Genomic DNA, 14,116 nt, shown 5'->3' with positions numbered 1-14,116 from the left:
CCGGCCGCAGAGAAGAAGGAACCCTCGTCCGGGCGGGCCGCCTCAGCCGGGCGTCACCTCCCTGCCCGCCTCGCTCCCGCCCAGGCTCCTCCGAGGGGATTAGTGGGCTGCCCGCGCGGCCCGGGAGCCATGTTGTCCGGGGGGCTTGGCAACGCGTGAGGGACCCGCGGCCCCTCCCGGAGGCTCCGGACCCTCGGCGAGAGCCGGAAGGCAGCGGCGGAGGCCTGCGCCTCGGAGGCGCCTCGGGTCCGCCAGCCGCTGGGACCCGGACCTGCATCCGGTCGCCGCGGGCGTCGGCAGAGCTGCTCACGCTCCGCGCCTCGCTTCGCGACGCGGCCCCCGCACTTGCTGGTGAGTTGGTGGCGGGCGACCTCGCGGGGCTTTTCCTCCTGCCGGGCGGACCCCGAGCTGAGGGGGGCGGGAGGGTGCTTGGGACCGAAGGCCCGGGCGGGAGGCTTTGGGGGCGCTGGAGGCTCAGGCCCGGCCGGGAAGTTGAGAGAGGGAGGAGCGGCGTAGGGAGCTCGCGAGTGCCTGTCGCCCCTCTGGTCCAGCGCGAACCCCGGGTCGCCCAGGCATTTCCGGGGTGGGGTGGGATGTGGGTATGTGATGGGCTTCTTCGCGGGAGGCGCCTCCAGCAGCAGCCTCCTCTGGTGCTTGCTGCCCGTTTGGTCTCCGGGGGAGGCCCAGGAGGAAAGAGGCTGAAAGTCCCCGGAGACACAAAGATCCCCCTCGGCGGGGGTGGAGCTGCAGGCGCGGGCGGCGGAGGGGAAAGGAAGGGCGCGAGTCCGCGGGAGGTGGGCGAGGAGGCGGCGGTGGCCGCGGCGCTTCCAGCTCCTTGGAGACGCCGGGGGGTGTGAGCGGGTGGCGAGCGCGGGGGAGGAGGGGGGGGAGGAGGAGGAGGAGCCTTCGCGTGGGGAGCCGGCCGAGACAAAGATCACCGCAGCCTCCCGCTGGCGGGTCACACCCCTGAGTGTTGGTCAAGAGCTGAGGTGGAGGGAGTGTGGGAAACCCAAAGAACCGATGGGGAGGGGAATATGCGCAGTTGCCAAGTATTGTCGTCTCCGGTGCAGTTGCTTTTCTCAGCATTTTCGTGCCCGAATCTTTTGCTCCCCAACTCAGCTGGATAGCTCCAGATTCCCTGCTTCCCGTCACCACCTCACTGCCACATTGACTCCCTTGTGGTTTCCCCCTCATTCTCCCCCTACTTTTCACCCACTCCTTTTCGGGTAAGCAGTATTTTGCCTTCAGCTTGGGGGAACGTTTGCTAATGACAGGATGCTTGAGCTTGTTCTGACCCTGAACTGCCTTGAACTCCTCTCTCTTCCTCCCACCCTTTCCTTTCTGGGATCTTACAATGTCACATGGCCACTAACAATTAGCTTTTCTTCAAAAATGGCAAAAACATTTAGCTGAAACCCGTGGCGCTCCTCTTTTATATTAATTCGTCCACTAAAGACACGGCCTTGGTTATGGTTTATCACTTGTTAGCCAAATAAATTTTCTAGGTAACAAAAGTGGTAAATTTTATTTTGAGTCTCGGCTCTTACTAGGGTCAGCAAAGTGTATTCCTGGCAGCCAGACCTTCTGTCACTTATCAGGAAATGCTTGACTTAAAGACAATTCTTTCTTCAAACTTTGCTGATTCTTGTTGAGGGATTTCTTTTAAAGGGCGCTAGTGTTAGAAGGTCAAAGTAACAAATTTGAGTTACTGTATCTTAGACTTCTGTTAACCATTGGGCAGAAGAAAATGAATGGGATTTTAAGATCTTTAATGCCTGGAGTCCAGGAAAGCCTCCGTTGAAGCTAGAGGCAAGGTTCAATCAAATTTTAAGAAAAAAATTTGCTGCCCGTGGTGTTATTGGTTTTGTTTGTTAATGAGGTCATGTCAATCTTTGTAATTCTAATATCTGCATACTTCCAAAAACAACGGTTGTAACAATGGAAAAAAATTGGCAATATTTAAGGAAAAGTCTTTTTTTTATTAGGGAGAATATTGGAATATAGAAGTGTCATCCTTTTATCTGGTGGACTGTCTCATAGGCCAGGAACGCTAACAGTTTGAATGCTGGACTTCAAAGAAAATAGCTGAGCCTTTGGCGTATATATATACACACACATATATGTACATGTATACATGTATATTTTACAGCAAAAATAGACATTGAAGCATGATGGAAAAAAATTAAAAGTAAAGACTTTGGTATAGGGACGTTACTGTTGATATTATTCTGGGAACAGCCATATCTTGCTGCCATTACAATGTTGACGCTATAAAAATTGTGAAAAGGATTTCGTTTTAGGGACCCGCCTCTGAATTGTGTACTCCCTACCCCACTGTCACCACTTAACACATTTCAAATATCTCTGTGAAATTAAAGATCGTATCATTAATGATTGGTGTTTTGTGTAGCATATTTATCAAAAGGCCAAATCGAAGATACATTGGCTATTTTCTACATGTTGGTTAGTGTTTAATTAGATTATGAAGTTTAATTCTCTGAAGGAAATCTACCAAAAAGTTAACGAAGATTTCTGGGTGGTGTGATTTATGGATGAAAAAAAAATACAGCTCTGTATTTTCCAAATTTTTACATTCCTTTTAAAATCAGAAAAAAAGTGTATGAAGTATAAAGCCTTGTTAGTAACCTAATTTTCCTGTTACTGAAAGAAGCTCCCGTAAAAGAGTTTATGCTCATCCTTGAACTCTGACCCAATAAAGTCACTTTCAGGTGTTAGGTATTTGAAATAGTGTAGCCTGCCAGATGTGCTCTGATTACCTGAAGGGAGAAAGAGACATACATAGTAAGGAAAGATGAAATTGCAAGAGTTATTTCAGTGTATGGTAGTGATCCAATATACAGTGGTAGCTTTGTACACCAGTAATCTTGTCCTAATAAGTCATTGGTTTTACAAAAAATAGAAAATTTAAATTTTATTTTCTCTGTAGTCGTGTTGACTAAACAGATTTTAATGTATATATTTGTTGATATGTTTCGTTTTTAGATATTGCTTCTGTCCTATGATTAGGGTGGAAAGAGATGGCATAAAATAATTTACTTTGTTGAGGCTTTTGTTTCTCCCCTTATTTTCAGCAGTACTTCCCTCCTTTTCCTTTATTGGTGAAATAGTACTAACCAAACAACTGGAGGCATTTTACTGTGAATGGTAGAAACTATAGTAGCAACTGAAGAAGTGAAGATGATGTCCCGTAATACTATAAAACATTATCTGTGAACACAAAATTTTCCCCCTGGTATTTTCTTTGTTATTGTCTAATCGTGTTGCATATTTATAAGGCATTACATTTTGAGTCTTTATTACTGTTCTCTAATCTTTATAAAAATTGCAGCATCATGTCATGGCATTCTTTTTTTTTTTTTTCTAATTTTTTTTTCAACGTTTTTATTTATTTTTGGGACAGAGAGAGACAGAGCATGAACGGGGGAGGGGCAGAGAGAGAGGGAGACACAGAATCGGAAACAGGCTCCAGGCTCTGAGCCATCAGCCCAGAGCCCGACGCGGGGCTTGAACTCACGGACCGCGAGATCGTGACCTGGCTGAAGTCGGACGCTTAACCGACTGCGCCATCCAGGCGCCCCATCCTTTTTTTTTTTTTTAATGTAAGCTCTACACTCATCATGGCACTTGAACTTATGACCTTGAGATCAAAAGTTGCATGCTCTACCAACTAAGCCGTACATTCCCCTTGTCAACCTTGTAAAAGCGCATTTTTATTTCTTTTTATGCATTTATTAGTGTAAATACTTTAAAGAATACTCTAAATTTTAAATACATATTTGTAAACAGTGGGAAAAGGACCCAAGAATAATTTAACTATATTCTAGGTTAGTGACTAACTCACTTTGGTCTTCTCAGTCATATATTTAGTCCATCTATTCTTATAATTGATGGTTAACATTTGTTAATAGTGTGTGTTAATTTTTTTTTAAATTTTTTTTTAACGTTTATTTATTTTTGAGACAGAGAGAGACAGAGCATGAACAGGGGAGGGTCAGAGAGAGAGGGAGACACAGAATCTGAAACGGGCTCCAGGCTCTGAGCTGTCAGCACAGAGCCCGACGCGGGGCTCGAACTCACGGACCGCGATATCATGACCTGAGCCGAAGTCGGCCGCTCAACCGACTGAACCACCCAGGCGCCCCTAGTGTGTGTTAATATTAAATAATATAAACAAAGTTTGGTAAAAATTGGTATTAATATTTGTGAAAAATCATTAGGTAACAACATTGAAGCTCTTCTTACTCCAAATTTAGAGGCATTATCCTTTAAATCAGCTAATATGTAAAATAAACTAGCTAATATATATTTTTAAGCATTATCTTTAAACCTTTCCCATAATTCCAGATTTTAATGTTTTAATTACTGGTTTGTACTGCTATTTCTGGTGGAAAGCTTTTTATTGATTTTTGAAATAAATTTTAGATTCCTTAAGGAGACTTTAGCACTTTGAGCTTGTCTTATTGAAATATTTTTAAGAAATCCTTTATGGCTTTATTATACTTAATACATTTTCTTTCTCTTTTAATTTCCTTTTTTTTTTTTTTCTTTTTTTTTTTTGAGAGCAAGGAGCTAGAGGGAGAGGTGCCCATGTGCATTCAAGCAGGGAAGGGACAAAGCAAGGGAAAGAGAATCTTAGGCAGGCTTCCCGACCAGGAGCCCAGGGCAGAGCCTGAGGCGGGCTCTATCTCTAGACCTGAGAGAGCATGACCTGAACCAAAATCATGAGTTGGACACCTAATTGACCAGGCCACCCAGGTGCCCCAATACATTTTGTTTTTCAATTCAGGGGTATAATAAGTAAGTACTTTTAAAGCATTTGTTGTGCCCTAGGCATTGTGTTAGTCATTGTATATGGTATAAAAATATAATTTAATGAGGAACTATTATAATATGTGAAATAACAGCAACACTGTTGACCGGAATGTTCTGCTCTTGGTCCTAATCTCATGTTTTACATGTTCTCTGGGCAGTCTCCTCTGTATTCAGTGCTTTGTTCTTAATTACCTCTATGTTGATGATCTCCACACCTTTACTTCTAATCCAGACCTTTTTTCCTGAATTCCTTCTAGTTACCTCCCAGATGTTGCCTCTTAGTGTTCCTTTACCAGAGCTGAACATTTTTTTAGTCTCTGCCTCCATTCCCAACCACAGTAATGCACCACCATCAGCCTTGTCGCTTGAGCCAAAAGCTTTGGCAGATTATGCTTTTCTGTTAGCTCTCCTCTCCCTAGTCCAGTCTCTCACACCAAACTTTATCAATTTTATTTCCTAAATATATTTCAGATTTTTTTCCTGTTGTTCCTTTAATATGTAAGGGTTTTGGAATACCTCATCTGTATTATTACATCCAATTTTGGCCATTTAAATCTAACAGGTATTCATTCTTCTTTACATTTACGTATATGTCTGTCCTTCCTTCTGCCCATCCATCCATGTATCTATGTCTGTTCTATACTAGCATTCCTGGTCCATCCTAAGAAATAAAGATGAGGAAGCTGATGTGTTGGTATTACAGTGCTGTGATGCTTGGAGAGAAATTCTCATTTTTGAGGGCAAATGTCACTTTGTCGTCTTTCATCTACTCTGGTGGAGTTGTGGTAATTGTACTATAACATTTATGTCTACCATAGTACTTAAGACATTGTTTTGTAATTAATTATTTATAAATCTCCATTCTGGTTGGCCTTGTGCTCCAGATAGACCATGCTTTTTTGGTATTCCCTCCAAATTATGTATTGTCTAATTGAATGAATGAAGTGATAGGATTAGGATCTGAATTGGTAAATTACGGTCAGATTAATCATGGCCTAGAAAGAGTCAAGAGTCAATTCTGATACGGGAGAAAAATTAAAAGCCATCAAAAGTTTTGAGTATTGTTGTTACATGTAGGTGGTATTTGTGTGTGAGCAATATGGAAGCAGTTTGTAGGCCAACCTGGAGGGGCAATAACGGCATTATTGGGTCTTTTTACTTACATGTAAACTGTACTAACTTGTTGTCTTAGACAAATTGGAAATATAAAATTACATTATTTATATGTACATAAAGCATCTGTTTCTAAAGATCTAAAAACTTTGGTCGATATCAAGAGTGAAATTTGGTTTAGCTGATAAAATTTCATGCTTAATGAAATTGAGCTCTTTACCTATGTAGTACTAGAGCTAAATGCATTTACTGAAGTATAGAATTGCACTCAAAGGGAGAGAACAGTGCATTTATTGTCATCCCTGTTGCCCTGATAGTTTATGTATGCAGTTGACCAAGAATTTTGTTTTTATTGGGATTATTGTAATTAAATAAAAACTGCTTTAGAGTCTGATTTTAAAATTAAAGACATTTTATTGATATATTTTTAAATTGAGGTTTAAATTATACCTCTGTTATAGTAGGTATATTGTAAGAATTAGATACATTTTAGAAATCAGAGATTATGGCTTGATGACATCTTGAAATGTAACATTTAAAAATGAATTTTCATAATTTGTGAGATTCAGTGCCTTTTCATATTTCTCAACTTATTATATGGTCTTAAAACATTAAAAATTTTTGTATCAGTTAAATTTTCAAGATCATGATTTATTTACTGACCTTTTTATCATTTCAGGAACAGTGGAGTCAGCACTGTATTTTACAGTAGATTTTTTTGCCCATAATTTAAAAAAAATTTTTGTTTAAAAATTAAGCTCCTAATTTCTAATATGGGGCTTGAACTCACGACCCTGAGATCAAGAGTTGTATGCTCTACCGACTGGGCCAGCCAGGCGCCCCTCCGCATAAATTTGTGAGCATTTGCCCCCCCCCATCAAATGTTATTTCTATTTCTATTCTCCTCTGATCCTGTTTCTTCCTTAGAAGCTATAAAATGGTTGACACATTTTTTAAAAAGTTTATTTATTTTGAGAGAGAGAGAGAAAGAGAGAAAGTGAACGGGCTGGGGAGACCAGAGAGAAAGGGAGAAAATCCCAAACATGACATCATAACTTGAGCTGAAATCAAGAGTTGGTTGTTTAACCAACTGAGCCACCCAGGTGCCCTGACACATTTTTAATTTTAAGTACAATTTTTTGGGAAAAAATCTGAACTCTTATAAAGTTGGAATTGGTTATATGTGTCCATTTGTTTTCCATAAAGAAACTATTTCAGTCGTAACTGATAATCATGTGATCTTGAACCAGTTACTTAAACACTTAAGGGTCAGTTTCTTCTATGAAATTGGGAAGTGCCAGAACCTATTTCATGGGGTTTGGGAATTAAATGAAATGGTATGTGTACAGCACTTTTCAAAGTACCTTGTATTTAGCACTCAGAACTGGCAATTTTTTTTTTTTTTTTGTATTCCTCTTTAATAGGAAGAATTGTTGGTAATGTACCAGAATTGTTTTGCTGATCTATTCCTTCAGGTTTATTCCTTCAGGTTAAGTAAGTGATTCACAAGGACAATTGAATTAAAATAATCTCTCTGGCTTTTAAAACTGTACATAACCTCCAGGATTTTTGCATATGCTTCCCTACTCCCACCCAATTTGAGAAACATTGTTAGTGAGTTAGCGTTACTGATCCGCGTATGTTGCGTCCTTTAGGTATATTGTGGGGAGGAGGATACTATAGACTATTGGACCAAATAATGTAGGATATTCATTATTGTTTCTTATCTAATGCGCATTATGAATAAAAGTGTTATAATCTTCCTGGTAAAGAAGCACATTGATTAATCTTTTCTTTAGGACCAACCAGATTTTTCTTGTAACCATTTGCCCTTTGTCTGTTTCCCTTCTTCAGACCTATCCTGTACCGCTTGTTTGACCTCTTAACAGTATTTGCTGTCCATGTTAATGACTTTTATGTGTGATTCAGATATTCTGAAAGTCAAAATAGAATAACAGGTCATAACTTATCCATCAAAAAAAGAAAATTGTTTTTGCGTTTTATTCTTTGTCATAAACTCTTATTTATTATCTTTTTTTTTTTTTTAAGTTTGTTTTGAGAGAGAGAAAGAGAGTACCTGTGCGAGTTGGGGAGGTGCAGAGAGAGAGGAGAGAAAGAATCCCAAGCAGGCTTGGGGGCTGTCTGCGCAGAGCCTGACACACAGGGTTCGAACTCACAAACTGAGCCTAGAGATCATGACCTGAGCCAAAATCAAGAGTTGGATGCTTAACCATCTGAGCCACCCAGTACCCCTATTATCTTAGGTTTTTATTATCTTATGTTCTTCTAGGTCAGTGGCCTTCACATGAACTTCGGAAGCACTCTTGTTGATTAAAAAAAAACAAACAAAACCCAACTAGATGTCTCTGTGATGTGTGTGTGTGTGTGTGTGTGTGTGTGATGTAAAATCTTAAGCTCTGTCCCAGAACAACTGAATTCAGATCTCTGAGCTTCGTTTTTAAAATGTTCCAGGCAATCCTTGGGTTTTAGAAACACAGTTCTAGGGTTTAGTACAGTGTTAAGAGGAGCAATCACTCATATAGAAATTAAAGTAAGGGCAAAGTGATTGAAACTTTCCATCATTGCATCTTATTTTTTCTCTCTTTTTATTGTTTTTTGGATTTCCTAGTTTTATCATGTTTTGGGGGATTTTCTTAACTTTATAAAAGTCTTATGTTCCAATTATTGTATTTATTTTTTATCCCTTTAGTGAATATCTTTTTGTTTTGGTTTTTTAGTTTGTTTTCTAAAAGGTAAACTGAGGCATGTTAATTTTTTTTTTTTTTCAAAGTTTAATGAGCATACATTGATTGAATTAGGGAACACCAAACCAGAGGTTTTTACCTGTCTACCAACTAGAGCTGGGAGAGTGGGAAGTTTTTACAGGGAAGACCTAGAAGCAAAGGGAATTATTTGATTGGTGATAGTTTAAGCAGTTGCCTTCTTTGGAAAGCCTAGTTGACTGTTTGTGATTGGTTGTTCTTAAGTTTCATTTTCTCAGATTCTTGTATAGTGACTGTGGCTTAGGTTTTGGTTTGCTTACCTAGGGTACCAAGGCATTAGAGCCACCTTAGTCTAATCACCTTCTTGCTTAATTACTTTAACAGTTTGAGTGTGTTACTGTTTTGCATCTGTACAGGCTCAATTTTTATGTTTTTAAAAATTATTTTTTAAATGTAAGAACATACCAATGTAGAAAATAGACCATAATCTAAATTCCCTAGCAGTGGTTATCATCTTCAAATATTCTCTGTGTTTTTTCATATACAGTTTAATATTTTTGTTTAAGATCCTTTTTATAATGTAAGTTTTTTAAGTTACCAAATAATTTTTATGGCAATCATTTTCATTGTTACAGCAACAGTTAACTGTTTCATAGCGGTTAATAATTAATAAATTACTACTTTTCATTTTGCATCATTTTAAATTGTGCTGGGACAGGCTGTAGTACGTGACCACACCATCCTTTCCCCGCCATTTACATTTCCTTAGGGTAGCTAGATACAGAGACATGGAATTCCCAGATCAAACCCTGTGAACCTTTTCAATTAATGCTTGTTGTGGCAGCGCCACTAGTAATGTGCCACATCTACTTTTACTGACACTACTCTTTAAAATTCTTGCTTCAGGGGCGCCTGGGTGGCTCAGTTGGTTATGTGTCTGACTCTTGACTTCAGCTCAGGTCATGATCCCAGGGTCATGGGATTGAGCACCCATGTCAGGCTTTGTGCTAGGCTCGGAGCCTGCTTGCGAGTTGCTTTCTCTTTCCCTCTGCCCTGTCCCCTGCTCATTCTCTCTCTCTCTCTAAAAAAAAAGTAATAATAATACTTGCTTTAGATAATTTATAGAAAGATGTCATTGCTTGGGTTTGGATTTCTTTGATTGCTGGGTTTTTTTCCTTATTTTCCCGTCAGATTGCTCAGGAGGAAATGTTTACCATTCCCTGAATCCTGACAGCTTCATTTTTCATTATTTTGTGATACTTTTTTTTTTTTTAATTTATTCTGAGAGGGAGAGACAGACATAGCACAAGAGGAGGAGGGGCAGAGAGAGAGAGGGAGAGAGAGAATCCCAAGCAGTCTCCACACTGTCAGTTCAGAGCCCGATGCAGGGCTTGAGCCACGAGATCATGCCCTGAGCAGAAACTGAAATTTGGATGCTTAACTTAGTGAACTACCCAGGTGCCCCTGTGATACTTTCTTTTTTTTAAATCATATTGCTATATGTAACATTTTTTTTCTCTTAATCTGAAATAATTTGTTTTGGTGATCCATCTGTTCTTATTCTAGCTCCAGCTTATTTTAGTTATCACTGCTTTGTAATGTATCTTAATGTCTGGTATGGCAAGACAGTTTTTACTTCAAATAATTTTGATACTATGTATGTATTTTTCTTTACTTTTATAAATGGTAGGCAAAAGAGAAGTAAAAGAGGTGTCTCCATTTTTTTTTCTTTTCAACCTCGTCTCTCTAGCTTAAAACTTCAGTCCTAGATATGTCAGCACATCTCTAAGAGTTGGATCAGGAATCAGGGTAGACTTCCATTTCCTCATTGTCCAGGTTGTATCTTGTAAAGAGCATCTCTGTAAAAATTAGGTAATTTATGATTTTGTTCATTTATTCATGCTGTCACCAAAGGTGGACTTGTCCTGAAGAGGAGGGAATGACATTCAGCCAAGGGTACTTGGTAGATTTCTTGGAGGAAGTAATGCTAGAGATGATTAGCTTTAGCACTTACTAGGATAAAAGGGCAGTATGTAAAAAGGAATTATGAAAGAAGGGTTTACATTAAAAAAAAAATTGTTATTCTCCACCAGCCTATTAAGTATTTCCATGTAGTAGAAATAGAGAAATAGAGGTTGCATGTGGAAGATGTGGTAGGTGAGATCAAAGAGGGAGCTATACCAGTAAGAAGTTTGGATTTTATTCATCTATGGAATTGACTTATTGAATATTTTTTAGGCAGAATGTCCTCTTTTCTACATTGAAGTCTTTGGGAAAGTTCTGTGAACTGCTACAAATGAGCTACTTTTTCAGAAGCAGCCTCAAAGGATTGCTTCCTTACTTTAGGAATGCTAAAAAGAGCTACTTGTGCCTTCTTTTTTCTGGTCTGGTTCACCTCAGAGACATGAAATTATTTTATTATCTCTTAGGAGCATTTAGAAATGTGTATTTGTAAACCTTCCATTTTTATCTTCCAATGAGGAAGTGATCCCACATGGTAAAATTTGGTTTCATCATTTTATTGGGGAAATAGATAAAAATAGTAAGTTTATGACATTGAAAAAATTCTTTTATTTAACTGTGAATATCAGCATGCCAATGAAGGATACAAATACTAATTATACCTCTACAAATGATTATTTAGTTCTTAGACTTTACCTCTGTTAATATAATACAGGTAACCATGTAACACTATCCACTTAATAGTAACTCAGTTAAGTTATATGCAGGTACTGAGAATAGGCTGATTTTAGCAGCTACTGGGTTTCAGCACTTTAAAGTCAACTAAGTTTGACTTTACAGTTAATCCTTGAGCAACACAGGTTTGACTGCACTGGTCCACTTATACATGGATTTATTTTGGGAACAAAAAGTACAGTACTAGAAAAGTATTTTCTCTTAGGATTTTCTCAGTAACACTTTTTATTCTCCTTTGTGAGAATATAGCATATAATACATATATGACATAGAAAATATGTGTTAATTGACTCTTTATGTTATTGGTAAGGCTTCCAGTCAACAGCAGCCTATTAATAGTTAAGTTTTTGGGGAATCAGAAGTTAAATGCAGGTTTTGGACTACACAGGGGTCAGTGCCCCTAACCCCTGTGCTGTTCAAGGGTCGACTGTACTTCTAATAGTTACAAAGAATTTTTGATACATTTTTGATCTTGTTCCTAAGGAGGAGGTAACTTTTCTTAAAGTATTTACTCTTCACAAATGATTATCTCCCTGCCCCATTCCTTTCTTACTTTGAACTCTTCAAATCCTTCCACTTTTGTAGGCATTTAACATTAACAAAAAAAAATAAACTTAATTTTTTTGAATAGGTGATATAATTAAGAACTTAAAACTATGTAGAGAGATATATAGAGAAGTCTTGTTTCACCCTTTGCTTTCTCCTGCTAGTTTTTCTTCCCACACCTTTTATAGGTAGACATTTCCTTTTGTGTTTATCTTTCCAGTGTATTTTTTGCAAATACAAACAAATACATATATATTTTATTTTGAAGATTTTTCCATGTCTAGTTAAAGATCTTCCTTTATTTTTAATAACTGTCATAAACCCACAGAAGTAAAATTCAGCTAAGTCACCGAGTCCTTTGTGGACACTTGGGTTGTTTCTTATCTTTTGCTATTACAATACCAAATGAATAGCATACATACAACATTTTGTACTTGTATAAGCAAATGCATGATTTAGAGTCTAAGAACAAGGGTCAGTCAAGTGGTAAATACCTCTGTACACAGGTTTCTTTGCTCTGTCAGTTGAGAAGGCCTAGAAAAAAATGACACCCCAGTAGCAGTGAGCAGTTAGTGCCCAGATCTTGGTTTCTAATACTATTCTCCCATGAAAGGAACCAGAGCTCTGGAGAAATGGCTGATTCCAGGACTGGGACAGGAAATAAATACAATAATACTGAAAAGTTAAGAAGTACTCCCAACAAAAACAATGAATGAGGTATGTAAAAGGGGCATAGGAGCTGACTCAGGGAGCTCCCAATGATTAATAATAGAACAATTTGAGAAAATAAAATAGAATTTTAAAAATTGGATTATAATTTAATTATAAAATATCCATGAATCCATAATGAAATAAATAAATGGGAGAGAATAGACAAAACTTCTGTGCAGAGGAATTCCAAATAATTTATGTAGATACTCAGCCTTCAAAGAGGTATAATAAAACTCTCCTCTAAATGAGTGGAAAAATAGAGAAAAGGGTAACTTAGCAGGGGAAAAACCTGACAAATGCTACCTCAGCTGTGTGACCAAGGTTTAATACTATAAATATATTGTATTAATACTATAAACCAAGTGTATCTCCCCTGCCCCCTGTAATTTATATGTTGAAACCTGATGGTATTTGGAGGTGGGGCCTTTGAGAGGTGCTTATATCAGTAGGGCATGGAATTAATACCTTTTTAAGAAACACCAGAGAGCTACTTCCCCTCTTGTGCCATGTGAGGACTTAGTGAATAGATGGCAATCTATGAACTATGAAGTGGGCTCTTACCAGACACCAAATCTGCAGGGGCCTTGATCTTGGACTTCCCAGCCCCCAGAACTGTGAGAAATAAATTTCTGTTGTGTCTAAGCTACCTAGTCTAAGGTATTTTATTATAGCGATATTCCTTAAAGCTGTCAAGGTCATCTGAAACAGGGGAAGTCAGAAACTGTCCCAGCCAAGAAGAGTGTAAGAAGACATGACAGTATAATAATGTGGTATAGTGCTTGGGATCCTGTAACAGAAAAAGGACATTCGGTAAGAACTAGTGAAATCTAAATAGAGTGGACTTTAGTCTGTAATGCATCAGTTTTGGTTCTATTTGTGACAGATATACCATAGTAATATAAGATCTTCATAGCAGAGTCTAGGTGTCTGGTATAGGGCAACTATGTGTACTATCTTTGCAATTTTCCTATGAATCTAAAACTATCATAAAATATTTTTTAAAAAGAAACTGCTGTAATTCTGTTGCAGTCCTATTGGCCATTATGTACCGAAATGTTTGAGAGGCTTATTTTCCCATAGCCTCACCAACTGAATGTGTATCACGTTTTTGGAATTTTGCTCTTTCAATAGATGAAAACTGGTGTAACTCAGACTGTTGTATTTCTCTCATTATGAATGAACTGAATTTTTTTTTCTTTTGTATTTATAATGGACGTTTTACTTTTTTCTCCCTTCTGTGAACTCTAGCATTGTTAATTTTTCTGTTAGGTTTTTGTCTTTTACTTCTTGGTTTCAGGAATTCTCTGTAGGGAGTTTAGCCCTTTATTTGTAATACAGGTTGGAAAAAATATATTTTTTCATTCTTTATGATGTTTCTTATGCAAAAATTTTCCTTTTTTATATGGTGCTACTATTTTTTCTTTTGTTTCTGAACTTTGAAACATAGTTCGAAAAGTCTTCACCACTCCCAGGTTTATGAAGGAATTCATCCA

General features: G+C 38.4%; 1 protein-coding gene across 1 annotated transcript in view; it reads left to right on the top strand.

Moving 5' to 3' along the window:
• The first annotated feature begins 219 nt into the window (after nt 1–219).
• Nucleotides 220–14,116, top strand: part of CDK17 (cyclin dependent kinase 17) — a 106,982-nt gene continuing 93,085 nt past the window's right edge. The window contains exon 1 of the mRNA XM_027071045.2: nt 220–351. The gene's annotated coding sequence lies outside the window, so the exon portion shown is untranslated. The remainder of the gene's footprint in view (nt 352–14,116) is intronic.

Source organism: Acinonyx jubatus, chromosome B4 (genome assembly GCF_027475565.1).
Source record: "Acinonyx jubatus isolate Ajub_Pintada_27869175 chromosome B4, VMU_Ajub_asm_v1.0, whole genome shotgun sequence".
Classification (NCBI taxonomy): domain Eukaryota; kingdom Metazoa; phylum Chordata; class Mammalia; order Carnivora; family Felidae; genus Acinonyx; species Acinonyx jubatus.
This window is presented reverse-complemented; position numbering and strand designations above follow the sequence as displayed.